Source organism: Camelus bactrianus, chromosome X (genome assembly GCF_048773025.1).
Source record: "Camelus bactrianus isolate YW-2024 breed Bactrian camel chromosome X, ASM4877302v1, whole genome shotgun sequence".
Classification (NCBI taxonomy): domain Eukaryota; kingdom Metazoa; phylum Chordata; class Mammalia; order Artiodactyla; family Camelidae; genus Camelus; species Camelus bactrianus.
In genome coordinates, this window is record NC_133575.1 from 83,729,482 (window position 1) to 83,742,640 (window position 13,159).

General features: G+C 40.0%; 1 protein-coding gene and 1 non-coding gene across 3 annotated transcripts in view; both read left to right on the forward strand.

Annotated features, from left to right (window-relative positions):
• COL4A6 (collagen type IV alpha 6 chain) overlaps window positions 1-13,159 on the forward strand; it is a 264,443-nt gene that overhangs the window by 104,697 nt on the left and 146,587 nt on the right. The gene's annotated exons all lie outside the window — the stretch shown is intronic.
• On the forward strand, window positions 358-431 carry TRNAG-ACC (transfer RNA glycine (anticodon ACC)). Its single transcript has one exon. It is a non-coding gene; the product is annotated as a tRNA-Gly (tRNA).

A 13,159-nucleotide genomic window follows, 5' to 3' on the forward strand; every position in this document is an offset into this window, starting at 1 on the left:
GTTTCTCCTAATTTTAGAAAGGCAGGCATACGTGACAAGTTGGTTTGTCTGGCTCACCCTGCAAGCAAAATTAAAATCAACTTCTGAAAGGATTTACAGCTTAAAATTGCAGCCATAAAATTAGGTAAAAGTAACATGCTGTTCTTGGCAAATGAAGACAGAGATCCTAGTCTGCTATTTACTGGGTTTTGTACTTTGGGGAGGGGTTCCCTTTCGTTTTCCTTCTAGTCATGAGGGATGGATTTGCCATGAACCATTCTATTTTCCTGCTTTAGATCCTCTTCCCCATGTCATCTCTCCTCATCTCTGAGTAAGCAAAACATCTTTACTCTCATCTATATCAATAGGCCTTAAGGAGGAGGGTATAGCTCAATTGGTAGAGCGCATGCTTACCATGCATGAGGTCCTGGGTTCAATCCCCAGTACCTCCACTGAAAAACCAAATAAATAAATAAACCTAGTTACCTCCTGCTTGCCAAAAAAATATCAGTAGGCCTTAGAGACTATCTATATCATGAGCTAAATAGCTAGCTAAAAAAATTATCTTTATGGAAACAACTTGTATTTGTTTCGCTTTCTATCTCCTTCTAATAGTTGCTACTGCTGGTAAGTCCGCATGGACTCACTGTCCATCTTAACTGGGCATTTGTTAGATTCTCTTCCAAGTGCAAAAGACAGAAATGGCAGTGTCCCTGATCATTTGGGGTCAATAACAGATGAGACCGTCTGTCAGGATATTTCCAGCAATCTGAATCCTGTGTCCTGGAATCCCAATCCTTCCTATTCCTGTCGGTTCAACTCTTAGAGAACTTATCAACTCTTCCATCCTAATTGAGGCTACCAACTAGTGACTCTAAGGGATTTTTTTTTTCAACTTGGAATGATTTTCCTAAAGACATCATATTATAAATAAGCCATAAGGCTCAGGGCCAAGCCACTAAAGCCCATGACACTGTATGCCTAAAGTCTAGTAGCAAGAATAGGCTGACAGAAAAGAAGACATGCGTCCCCACTGTGCCTTGCACAGCTGAGGAACCTGAGGCTCAGCCTAACCACTCAGAATAATCTTGTAGATTTTTATTAGCAACTGTCACAATTTCTCTGAAGCGGTCAAAAGGAGAGGCTGGTTAGAGCAGGCAATGAATACCATAATGAAACATCAATCATGCTACTGTTGGAAAAGAGGGAAGATAAAATTTTAAAAAGGACGTGTGGGGGAGGTGCCAAGATGGCGGAGTAGAGAGACTCACAGCTCTCTGTCTTCCACAAATACACCAAGAATTACATCTACAAACCTGTTGAATCACGCAGAACACCTACTGAACTATTGCAGAGTGTCTCTCCCTTCTAAATACAGGAGGATTCTCACAAAATCCAATAAACAAGTTCATACTGTATAGCACAGGAAACTATACTCAGTATCTTGTAGTAACTTATGGTGAAAAAGAATATGAAAATGAATATATGGATGTTCATGTATGACTGAAGCATTATGTTGTACAACAGAAATTGATACAACATTGTGTACTGACTATACTTCAATTAAAAATATATACATATATATATACAAAAAGAAAAAAAAAGGATGCATGAATGGATGTATTGTATATGAATTATAGCTCCATAAAATTGTTATGAAAAAGAAAAGATGTGATTAGGATTTCCAGAGAAATGGATGGGATATGAAAAGCATTCCATGAAAATGGAATAGCTGATAAAAAGACCTCTATGAGTAGAATATTGGAGGTGATAGGTTGGCCTGCAATGGTAGGTTGAGCCTGGTTTACAGGGTCCCTTAAATGTTGTGCTTGAATTTTGAAGTTTGCAGGTAAGAGGGGGTCATCAAAGGTTTTGGAAAGAAGACAGGACATAATTACATCTAAGTTTTAGAAAGGTGTCTCTTTACCTCTTCCAATAAATACTTCTTTCCTCTTTTGATTATAGTTGTCATTCAGCTTTAAGTTCCTTGAGTGCAGTCAAAGTTTTCCAAATACCTCTCTGTCTTCCACAGTGCCCAACACAGTGCCTTTGTACATAGCAGGTGTGCATTAAAGGTTATCCTCAAATCAGTGAAGTGGACTTGTTGTGAGAAAGCCTTGTTCTAGCCTTGTCCCTTTCTGGTCGTGTCCTCTCTATTGAAATAGGTGTTTGATTCATTCACTTCTCCCCATCTGATCTCCATATCCCTTGTTCAGGCCACCATCTTCTCTCACTCCAACTCTTTTAATTGGCCTCTCACCTCACTACCGCCCCCTCCTGTTCATTAGCTATACTGCCACTGGAGAATTTTTTTCTAAAGTGCCAATCTGATCATGTTACTCTTTGCTTAAAATTATTTGTTCAGTGACTTCCTGTTGCTCTGAGGATTAAACCAAACCTCCCTATCATGGCCTATGAGACTCTGCATGAGCAAGTCTTTGCCTGCCTATACAGCAAAATCTTCTGTCACTCTCCCCTTTACTTTCCTGTTTCCGTCTCTGTGGCTTTCTTTAGCTTCTCTTGTGTGCCGTGCTCTCTCTCACCACAGAGCATGTGCATCTTTTGTTCCCTCCACCTGGAAGCTTCTCTGCCTCACTCCCATCCCTTGACCTAGTTGATGCTTCCTCTTCTTCAGACTTCAGTTGAACTACAGTTTCTTAAATAAACCTCTGATCCCACCGAGGAGGCCAAGTACCCCTGTTCTATGTTCTCACATCCTTCCATTGGTCTCCTTTGTATCATAGAGCACAACTATAATTAAAAGGAGCAAGTCTATTGTATTTAGCAGGATACTCCCAGGGCGTAATCCAGTGCCTGGCACAGAGTAAGCACTCAATAAATATCTGTTGAATGAAGAAATCATCCTTATGTCTTAATGACAAACATTATAAACATTCATAGCATCCTATTTTTCTCCATCACACTTCTCACAATTATCATTTTTTAGATATTTGTGTAAGTATGTATCTTTATCTTATATGAGACTATAAGCTCCATGGTGGCAGGGACTATACTTACTTTTTAATTCAATTATATTTTACAGACAAAAAATGTGCTGATTATAAATGTATAGATTCGTGCATTTCAACAAATGTGTACACTCATAAGCATCACTCCAAACAAGATATAGAACATGTCCTTTATCCCAGATGGTACCCTTGGACCCTCAGTGAACCTCACCCTCACACCCCTGCAGAGGTAACCACTGATTTCTATCATCATGAAACCATTCTGATTTCTGTCGTCATCTATTCGCTTTGCCTATTCTAGAACTTTGTATAAATGGAACTCTTACTGAATTTGTGCTTCTGTGCCTGGCTTCTTCCACTTAACGTAATGTCTGCAAGATGCATCCAGGCAGTTACACGTATCAATACTTTGTTCAGTTTTTAAATTCCTGAATAGTATTCCATTGTACAAATATACGACAGTTTGAATATCCACTCACCTCTTGGTGGAAATTTGGGCTCTTCCCACTTTGAGGTTATCATAAGTAAAGCTGCTATGTGAGCATTCATGAAAAAGTCATATTCAATTTTTTTTAATCATCATATCCCCAGCACCTAGCCCAGTGCCTGGTACACAGCAGGCACTCAATAAATATTTGTTGAATAAATGAATGAATGCGATCCTTCCAATGTTAGTTATAACTGTTCCTTTCCTTCCTGCTTTGGAAACCATATTAGAAGGCATATAAGTAAGAGTGACTCAATTACAGAAAGAAATTTGAATGCCTTCTTAATACTTTAAAAAGTAAGTGGCAGAGTTTGTATTTTAAATATTATTACCCACAATTACTTTAGACACTCCTCACAGCTGAACCTGTCACACCAGTGTGTCACAATGTTACTTGTAGGATTTCCAGATGAAATATAGGATGCCCAGTTAAATCTGAATGTCAGATAAAGAAATAGATTTTTTAGTATAAGTATGTCCCAAATATTGCATGGAACATATTTATGCTAATCTGGGACATATTTATAAGAAAATATGCTGAGACATACTTATTGCTTTTCTGAAATTCAAATTTAACTCTGCATCCTGTATTTTTGTTCATTAAAACTGGCCAACCTAACTACATGTGAACTGTGTGACCTCTGGTCCTCAGGTGCCTTCCAGCTTTAAGGTTCAAAGATTCCTTACTTTCTTCTAGTTTCTTTCACTTCTTTTTCTCACTCTCAGAAATGCTATTCTAAGAACATTATGGACAGCATTTAGTTTGTCTATTTGTGTGGCTTAAGCATTTGCTCAGTGAATTCACTTTATTATCTAACTGAACAGTACATCCCCTCAGGCCCTGGTTCATTCTGGTTGGCTAAGACTTTTCCAAGTGAAATCCCAAATGCCTCTCCCCACCCCCTGACCCCATCAGTTGTGTTTGTATATGCATGGGAACACAGTTGGACACACGGAGGGAAATGCCTTCCTGAACTACTCAGCAATGTCTGGTGTCAGTTTCATCCTTAAAATGTAGGTGGTAAGTCTCACCTGGTAGGGAGCCAGCTCCTGCAGATCACTGTTTTCTCTTCCCAGAGCCTTTCATTCATAAACTCACAGGGAGCTGTTTTTAAAAGGCAAATGAACACCATAGAGAGCTATATTCAATATCTAGTAGTAACCTATGGTGAAAAGAATATGAAAAAGAATATATGTATGACTGAAGCATTATGCTGCACACCAGAAATTGACATAACATTGTAAATTGACTGTACTTCAGTAAATATATATATGTACCAAAAAAATAGAAAGATTTAAACCAAGTTAATAAAAAGGCAAATGAATGTTAAATATGGGATGGGACTAAGCTTAGTTTAATGTGTGTCTGCGTGTATGTGTGTGTGTGTGTGTGTGTGTGTGTGTGTGTTTAAATTTCAATGCACATGTTTTGTTTTAGAATTGCTCAAAGCCAGACTCTGTTTTATTAGCACCAAGTATGAAAACCTAGGATGATGCTAGAGGGGGCCTGGCACTAAGATTTTGAGTCAAACCTGGGTTTGAATTTGTGTCACTCCCAAGCTGTGTGACTGTGTAAGCAAACTATTAAACCTCTTTAAGCCTAAGTTTCCTCATCTGTAAAATGGTGGTGGTAACAGTGCCCTCCTCACTATTGGGACACTTCTGTGAGGTAACAAAATTGAAGTACTTAGCCAGGCACATAAGAGATGCTCAGTGAGTGGTACCCATGATTATGAATGTGGCCCCAGGACAAGTTCTGATTCAGACAAAGAGGCCTCTCTTGGTTTCTGGACTCTGAGGCAACTGACAGGAAATGGAGATTATAAAAGGGCACCTCGGCATCTCATATTCTTTTTCTTTTAAGGAGTTTAGCTTTGGGCTGAAAAGAGAAGCCCTGACTTTGAGTCTTCACTTTGTCACTTAACTAGCAAGTGATACCAACTCTGAGACTTTGGTTTATTTTTTTTTAAATCTGAAAAATTTACATATAATCATTCTTTCTTTGTTTCAAAAGTAGTTGTGAGAATTATATGGATATACAAGTTGTTTAAAAAGTGTACAAACAATACAAGCTATTGTAAAGTAAGTAAACAAATGTTGATAAAAAAGGCAAAAGGATAAAAAAGCATCTGTCAACATCATCTTTCTTTTCCTGACTTCCCAATATCAAGCTAATTCCTGGAACTAGTAGCAGTGGGTTCAGTGGAGGAAAAATTGACACAGAGAGTGAGGATAGCTGGTTTCTTATCCCTACTCTGATACTTAACTTCCTGTGTTGAGGAAGTCACTAACAGCTGAGCCTCCATTTCCTCATCTTTAAAATGCAAATCAGACATTGAGTGATCACCTATCAGGTAGACACGGTGCTAAATGCTGTAGTTATAAATAATACCAGCCAACATATATTGAGCATATATGTGCCAAGCACTTTGTTAGGGGCATAATCTCTAACCTCATTCACAGAACCCTATGAAGTCAAACATTATTATCCCTGTTTTATAGTTGAGGAAATTGAGGCTTAGAGAGTTTAAATTCATTTGCTTTATGGTGAACAAACCAACATCACTGCAGAGGAACTTACTGTCTAGGGGGATAGGTGAAGATATAAAAGAAAGCATTGTTATATTGTATATGTGTGTATGTCACTATATATAGCTATACATCTAAAACACTTATTTCAGATTTGTGGTAGAAAATCAAATGAGATTTGGTGTGAAAGGAGTTTTGAAGGAATCTGACATTATTAAAACAGAATAATCTTATGTTGTATGAAAACAGGATTGAGCAGCCATTTCAACAACCATTTACTGAGCTTATTCAAGAAGTATCTATTAAAAATATATTTAAAAAGAAGTCTCTATTATACTCCTAGTAGAGCTGTCCTTTTTTGTACTAGGTAGAGTATTAACAGGACCTAGCCTCTTTACAGCACCGTCTTTCTTCTGAGACCTGCTCATAATTCTAAAACCCACACATTTCTTCAACCTCACCAGGATCAATCATCCATTCATTCTACTACCTTTTTCACTGCCTCTTACTCACCACCTGTGCTCACTTCCTTCTTTAGGAAGCCCAGATTCCATAGCCTATCATTAAAAATCACTTCTTCTCATAAACCTTTGAGTCCCTTGCCTCTCTTTTTCTTTAGTATTCTCACTTAGCAGAACCCAACCATGGTTAAATCCAACTCTTCTAATCTACATCTGTACCCAACCAGCTTAAGGCTAAAGAGAACCTCACAGTATTGATGACTGGTCTTCCTTCAAGTCCATGGTCACTAACCTCAAGTGGACCCTTAGAACTGCATTATAGTTCTTCCATATTTCCCTAATTCTCCTTCCTGAAATTGCTCTGTCCAGATCATCACAATGCTAACTCCATTGGTATGTTCTTATCTTGTCTTACTTGACTTATCTACAATTTGGCACATTTTATCACACTTTCCTCCTTGAAATACTTTCTTCATTTGCCTTCCAGGACCTTTCTCTATGTTGCTTCTCTGCCTACCACACTGGTACTCCTTCTCTGGTACCTCCCCATTTTCCCTTAACACTGAAGTGCCTCCGTGATCAATGCTTGGATGTCTTCTTTTCCCTTTATCTACGTTCCTTTCCTTGGTGACTTCATCTAGTCTTGTAGCGTTGTATAATACCAGTGATGGCAGAGATGGTGCTCGTCATATAATCCGTGTTATCTCCTATTTTCCATACTATTAGGTTGTCCAGTGTGTGTAGTTCTTCTTAAAGGGAACATGAACACAATCATGGGCAATTAGCAACAAGTATTAACATCTAAGATGGTGGAGTTACTACACAAATCTAGCTTGGAAATCCAAGTCACCTTTGAAAGAAAGCCACTAAGGAGAGCTGCCTGTCCTTCATCGGATTGTGACACGAAAAGAAGTAAACCTTAGTTGTGTTAAACTATTGAGATTTAGGGTTTGTTACCACAACTTAGATGAGTCTATACTAAGGTATCACGTGTACATCTCCAAGCTAGCCATCTTTCTTGTAATCCAACTATCTATTCAATTTCTCCAGTTAGGTGTCTAACAGACATCTCGAAACCAGAATTCCTGATGCCCCTCCAACAGTTTTTCCCAGACATTTTTCATTATCTGAATAAATGAGTTTCATCCTTCTAGATGCTTAGTATAGCAACCTGAGTCACCCTTGACTCCTCTTTCAGTTACATCCCATATCCAGTCCATCAGCAAATCCTAGTAGCTCTACCTTCAAAACATGTCCAGAATCCTCCCACTTCTGCCAGTGTCTACAACTGCCTCTCTGGTCCAAGCCACTGTCATCCTTCTGCTGAACTACCATGTCAGCCTCCTAGGTGGCCTTCCTATGTCCATCCTTGCCCCACCACAGTTCACATGGAGCTGACGTGTCACTCCTATGTTCAGAACCATTCAGTGTTTTGTCAGAGGCAAAGTTCTTACACTCTGGCCCCTGCTACAGCTCTGGCCTTATGACTTACCGCTTTCCCCTTACCCACTCCAATACTCTGGTCTCACTGCTGCTTGGCCAAAACATCAAGCATGTTCTCTCATTGAATGCTGTTTCTCTTGCTCTTCCCTTTGCCTGGAATACTCCTTCCCCAGATTACTAGGGAGCTTGCTCCCTCATTTTCTCAAACTTTACTGTGCATCACAATCACCTGAAGGGCTTTTTAAAACACAGATTGCTGGGCCCCACCCTAAATTGTATGATTTAGTAGATCTGCAAGAGGGGCAAGAATTTGCATTTCTCACAGGTTTCCAGGGCTGATGATGCTGACCCAGGTACCATGCTCTGAGAAACACTGCTCTCTGCTCAGAGGTCACCTTTGGGCAAAGCCTTCCCTGACTTCCTTATATAAAGTAGCAACCTAACCCCAACACTTCCTATCCCTCTCCCCTGCTTTATTTTCCTCTATAACACATGTCATTGGACAAATATGGATGTGATATTTATTGTTTACTGTTTGTCTTCCCCCCAGATTATAAACACAAGAGCAGGGACTTGGTTTCATTTGTGGCTGTATGATGCAGCCTCTATCCCTCATGTCTAATACATTGCTTAGCAGATAGTAGGTGCTTAAGAAATACTAGCTGAGGAGATGGTCAAAATAAAATGCTGCACAGCCAGCCATCTGTGAACTAAACTTCTCGAGGAATTGCTCATAAACATAACTCACCTTTGCCAACCATCCAGTCACTCCAGTTAAGCTGCTCTTAGAGTCCGTCTTGCTTCCTGGGTTACCTTCTGTGTCATGGTCATCCCTGCCACCACTCATGCCAGAAAACACTGGTGATGCCTGGAAAAGCATATTGGCTTGTGGAGGGGACACTGTGATGTAACTATTTCAGGAACCCAAAGAGAGAGGGAGAATCCCAGGTGGACCTGACCTAACACTTGTGACTTAGTTGTTCGGAGAACAATTATTTCACAACCCTTTCTGGAGTATCCGCTGGTTCATGGGATGTAGAGAAGAAGAAAACAGAATCTGTTCCCAGTCTGTTGGCAGATCCAAGTAGACTGAGGCCAATAAGGAAAAGCATCATCAGCAACGAGGAGGGAATAAAAACTTCTGCCTGAAATTGCTGAGAGGGAAGAATTTGGGAGAGTATTCACCAAGAAGATGGTGTTTGAGCTAGGCTTTAAGAGTGAGTAGAAGTTTGGTTTGTGGTAAATGGGAAAAGGGGATAGGGAGGTCATTTTAGACAAAGGAACCAGCATCAGCAAAAGGATAAAGGTGTGAGATACTAGTCATATTTAAAATATTTACATAAACATCAACAAATCCAAATAGATGTCCTAACCAAGCAGAGTGGACATCTGCCATAGATAATCCAGCATGACCATGTCATTGCATACCATTTGACTATCAGCTCCAGAGAGAAGCCAGAGTGTGACAGAAATGCTGAATAGAGTGACATAGCTAATATTAATGCAGTAATAGCTGACACTGAGTGTTTACTATAAGCCAGGCACTGTGCTTTGCATGCTTTATCTTATTGAATCCTCCAATCAACACCTATATGGTAGATACTGTTGACACCTGCATTTTACAGGTGGAAAGTTGAATATCAAAGGGAATAAGTCACTTGCCTAAGGCCACCCAACTCAGAAATATTAAAGCTGGGATTTAAGCCTATACAGACTGACTCCAGAATTTACGTGCTTAACAAAGGTATACTGCCTCAGGTAATGGCTAGAAAGTAGTGGCCTCACTAACACTGTAGGAATATACAAAGAGGTAAAATAGGTTGACCTTTCCCTTACAGACATCACTGGTTGAGGAAACAAGACTCTCAGCTATGCAACTGAAGGAACGTTGTAAGGACTGTCCCTCAACAATGTGTGACACTTGCCCAGTGAGTGGGACATACATAGAGTGCAGGCTGTGTCCTTTCACTGAACTGGAGTGGTCATGGAAGAAATGGAACTTGAAATTGGTCTTGAGAGGTATTGAATAGAGTGAAGAATGTGGAATTAGGTTCAGAAGTGTTACAGTCTACTCGCTAGCAGTGTGACCTGGGCCAAAGTAATTTCCTTCAGTGTTCTCATGTGTACAGTGGGGGATTTGGATTAAACTAATGGTTCTTAACTTCAGCCTTCTACTCCCACGGGAAATTTTGGAAATTGTGGGGCTGTCTTTAGTTGTCCAAATGACTGGAGGAGGCTCTTAGGTAGGCACCAGGAATGATAGATGCTCTGTACACTATGAAGAATTGGCCTGCATCCTGCCCTACATTTAGAAGACCTCTGGACATTCATGGAGGTGAAAACCCTGTTTATAATTATCTGAGCCTAAAACATAACCACACTTTACATATTGAAATGATTTTTTTATGGTTTTATTATTATTGATTAAAACTACCCAGTAAACAGGGGGAAAGTAATAGCTCAGTGGGAGAGCACATGCTTAGCATGAACGAGGTCCTGGGTTCATTCCCTAGTACCTCCATTTTTTAAAAAAAAAAGGAAAAAAAAAACTACTCCGTAAACAAAGGAAAGATTGAATTTTATCCCCAGAACATTCACCATTTCAGAGAACCAGTGCAGTAATAGCAACTCCGTTCATGGTACTTGAGTCAGCAATACCACATCCCAGTGTCTTTCTGCTTCAGCAGGCTGTGGCATTCCTGGTGATTCTGCATCAAGCTTCTAGCCTTTGGTGAATTTCATTACTTTTTTTTTATAGAGCTATGTATGATCATTTACATATTGATACATATTGTTTTGGGGGGGAGGGATAAATGAGGAGTTTGGGATTAACAGACACAAACTGCTGTATATAAAATAGGTAAACAACAAGGACCTACTGTATAGCACAGGAAACTATATTCAATATCTTGTAATTAACTACAGTGGAAAGGAATCTGAAAAAGTGAATATGCATATATATCTTAATCACTTTGCTATACACCTGAAACTAACACAACATTGTAAATTAACTCTACTTCAATTAAAAAAATACCTATTGTTTCATTATAAGTGACTTTTTGTTTTTTCTTTGCAATACAATTATGGCATAATATATGCTTTTACAATTATTGTTTGCATCTGTATTATAACTTATTCCTATGAATTTCTTTCCACAAGAGCAAGAAAGAATAATAAATATTTATAATAAAAAATAGTGTGCTGGTCTGGTAGAGTTAAGTACCACTGTATTAGATGATCTTTCCCGGCCTTTCCAGTTCTAATTTTCTGTGGGTATAAGGAGTGGTTGGCTTTTAAGAGGAAGGGAGAGAGCATTCCAGGGTGGGAATGACACCAGTGATGTGGCCTGGTTGAGCAGGGGTTGGAGTGTCCCCAGACAAGCCAGGATAGGACAGAGACTTCCTCCGTGCTTGGTCTTGCCATGTTCCCTGGAAGCCACTCCTTTTATCCCTCCCCACTCAGTGTAATTGAAGACTCCTGGGGGAACTGCCAGGGCCAGCATTACAGGAAATTGCCTTGTGGCCAGTGGGGCTTCTCTGGTTACTTTCCTCAGTGACAGAGGACAGTGATGGTTTCCTGTCTGTTAGCTGGGTGTCTTTGCCTCCTTGTTCTGCCAAGTTCCCAAGAAACCTTAGCTTCTGCTCCTTACATTTTTGTGCAGCTCCTGTTACTGGAATTTTTTTCCCCTGTCTTATCCAGTTCCCTTGCCTCTGGCCTCCTCGCTCCATGCTAGAGATCTGGAAACTTTTGGTCCATGACAGACAAATATTATGGGACACCTAAAAGGCATATTGTTTGGAATTAGGCCATAGCTCCGAACAGATACCACTTCAACTTTGGCAATGCCTATTGAGTCCTCTCCCTTGAAGGTGATGGATTTATCATCTAGTAACATAAGAGTTTTTTCTTCTTGCTCATTATATGTGTTCATTGAAGACTGCCTGGAAAAGACAGAAATATATGGAGAAGCAAATAGAAATTATCCATCGTCACAAGAAATATGGTACTTGACATTAGACAAAGGGGACACAGCATAGGTGAGGGTTAAATTCAATGATGCTCTGTCTCCCTATTCTCTATTCCATGCCAGCCCCTGTCTTCCTCCTCACACAGCACCTCTTGATCTCACCCTTAGGAAAACTGGCCTGTCCTCTATACCCTACAACAGAGGGCAAACTGGAAAGTGTACAATAACACTTACCATGTCAAAGGCATATAAGAGAGATAAAATATCTCATATCAGGAAGGTGTTTGGAATCTAAAATAGCCATATTTTGTCATAGCTCTGCCATCACTACCTTATTACCGAGGTGTTGTGGTGATAAAGTGTTGTGGGAATGTCTAAAGAGATAAGAGACCATCTCAGAAATTTGCAGCACTCCCAGGGAATTAGGAAAAGGCTCACAGTAGAAAGAGGCAAGAATGATGAAGTGTGAGGCCGGCTCATAAATATGCCTTTCTCTTTTGAAAAAAAAAAAAACAGCCAACATTAAACAAAAAAGTTGGATGATACTAAATCCATCCTAGTGATAAAGTTCTCATTACAGATAATAGTTAGAATTTATGTTTTGCTTTTTTTCCAAGGTGGATAGGGTCAGAATGGCAGTTTCCTCATTTCTGAGTCTTTGCATTGAGGCTCTGGTAGACAGAAGACTTAGAAAACACTAAGGCATAAGAGTTAAGGTCAAGGTTTTGGAGTTAGTCAGACCTGTGTTCAAATCCCAGCTCTGTGAGCTCATCAGACACTGTTTACATGCCATTCACTGTTTTGGACACTGGGGATACAATGTTAGACGGCACAGATAAGGTCCCTGCTTACATGAAGCTTACATTCTAATGGGGCGAGACAGAATGTTTAATGTTGAAAACATCATGATATGATTGGAAGTAACTGAGGGCCACTTTAGGTTGAGTGGTCAGGAAAGGGCTCTTTGAGAATAGACAATTGAACTGAGACTTGGCTATGAGAAGAGGCCAGGGATCAAAAATATCTAGAGGAAGAGCATTCCAGGCAGAAGTAACGACTGGGGCAAAGGCCCTGAGGCAGGAACAGGCTAAAGTTTTTAAAGAATAGAACGAATACCAGAGTGACTGAAGCAGAGCCAGGCAGGGAGAGATTGAGGACATGAGGTTGGAGCGTCAGCCCATGTCAGGTCAGGTGGGGGCCTTGTAGAAATTCAGCTCGTCGTCATCATCATCCTCAGAGAACAGAGAAGAGAAAAAAAGTTAGAGAGTTTGGGGGATACTGTACAGTATCACCTGAGGAATTTGGGTTTGACTCACTGGGCACA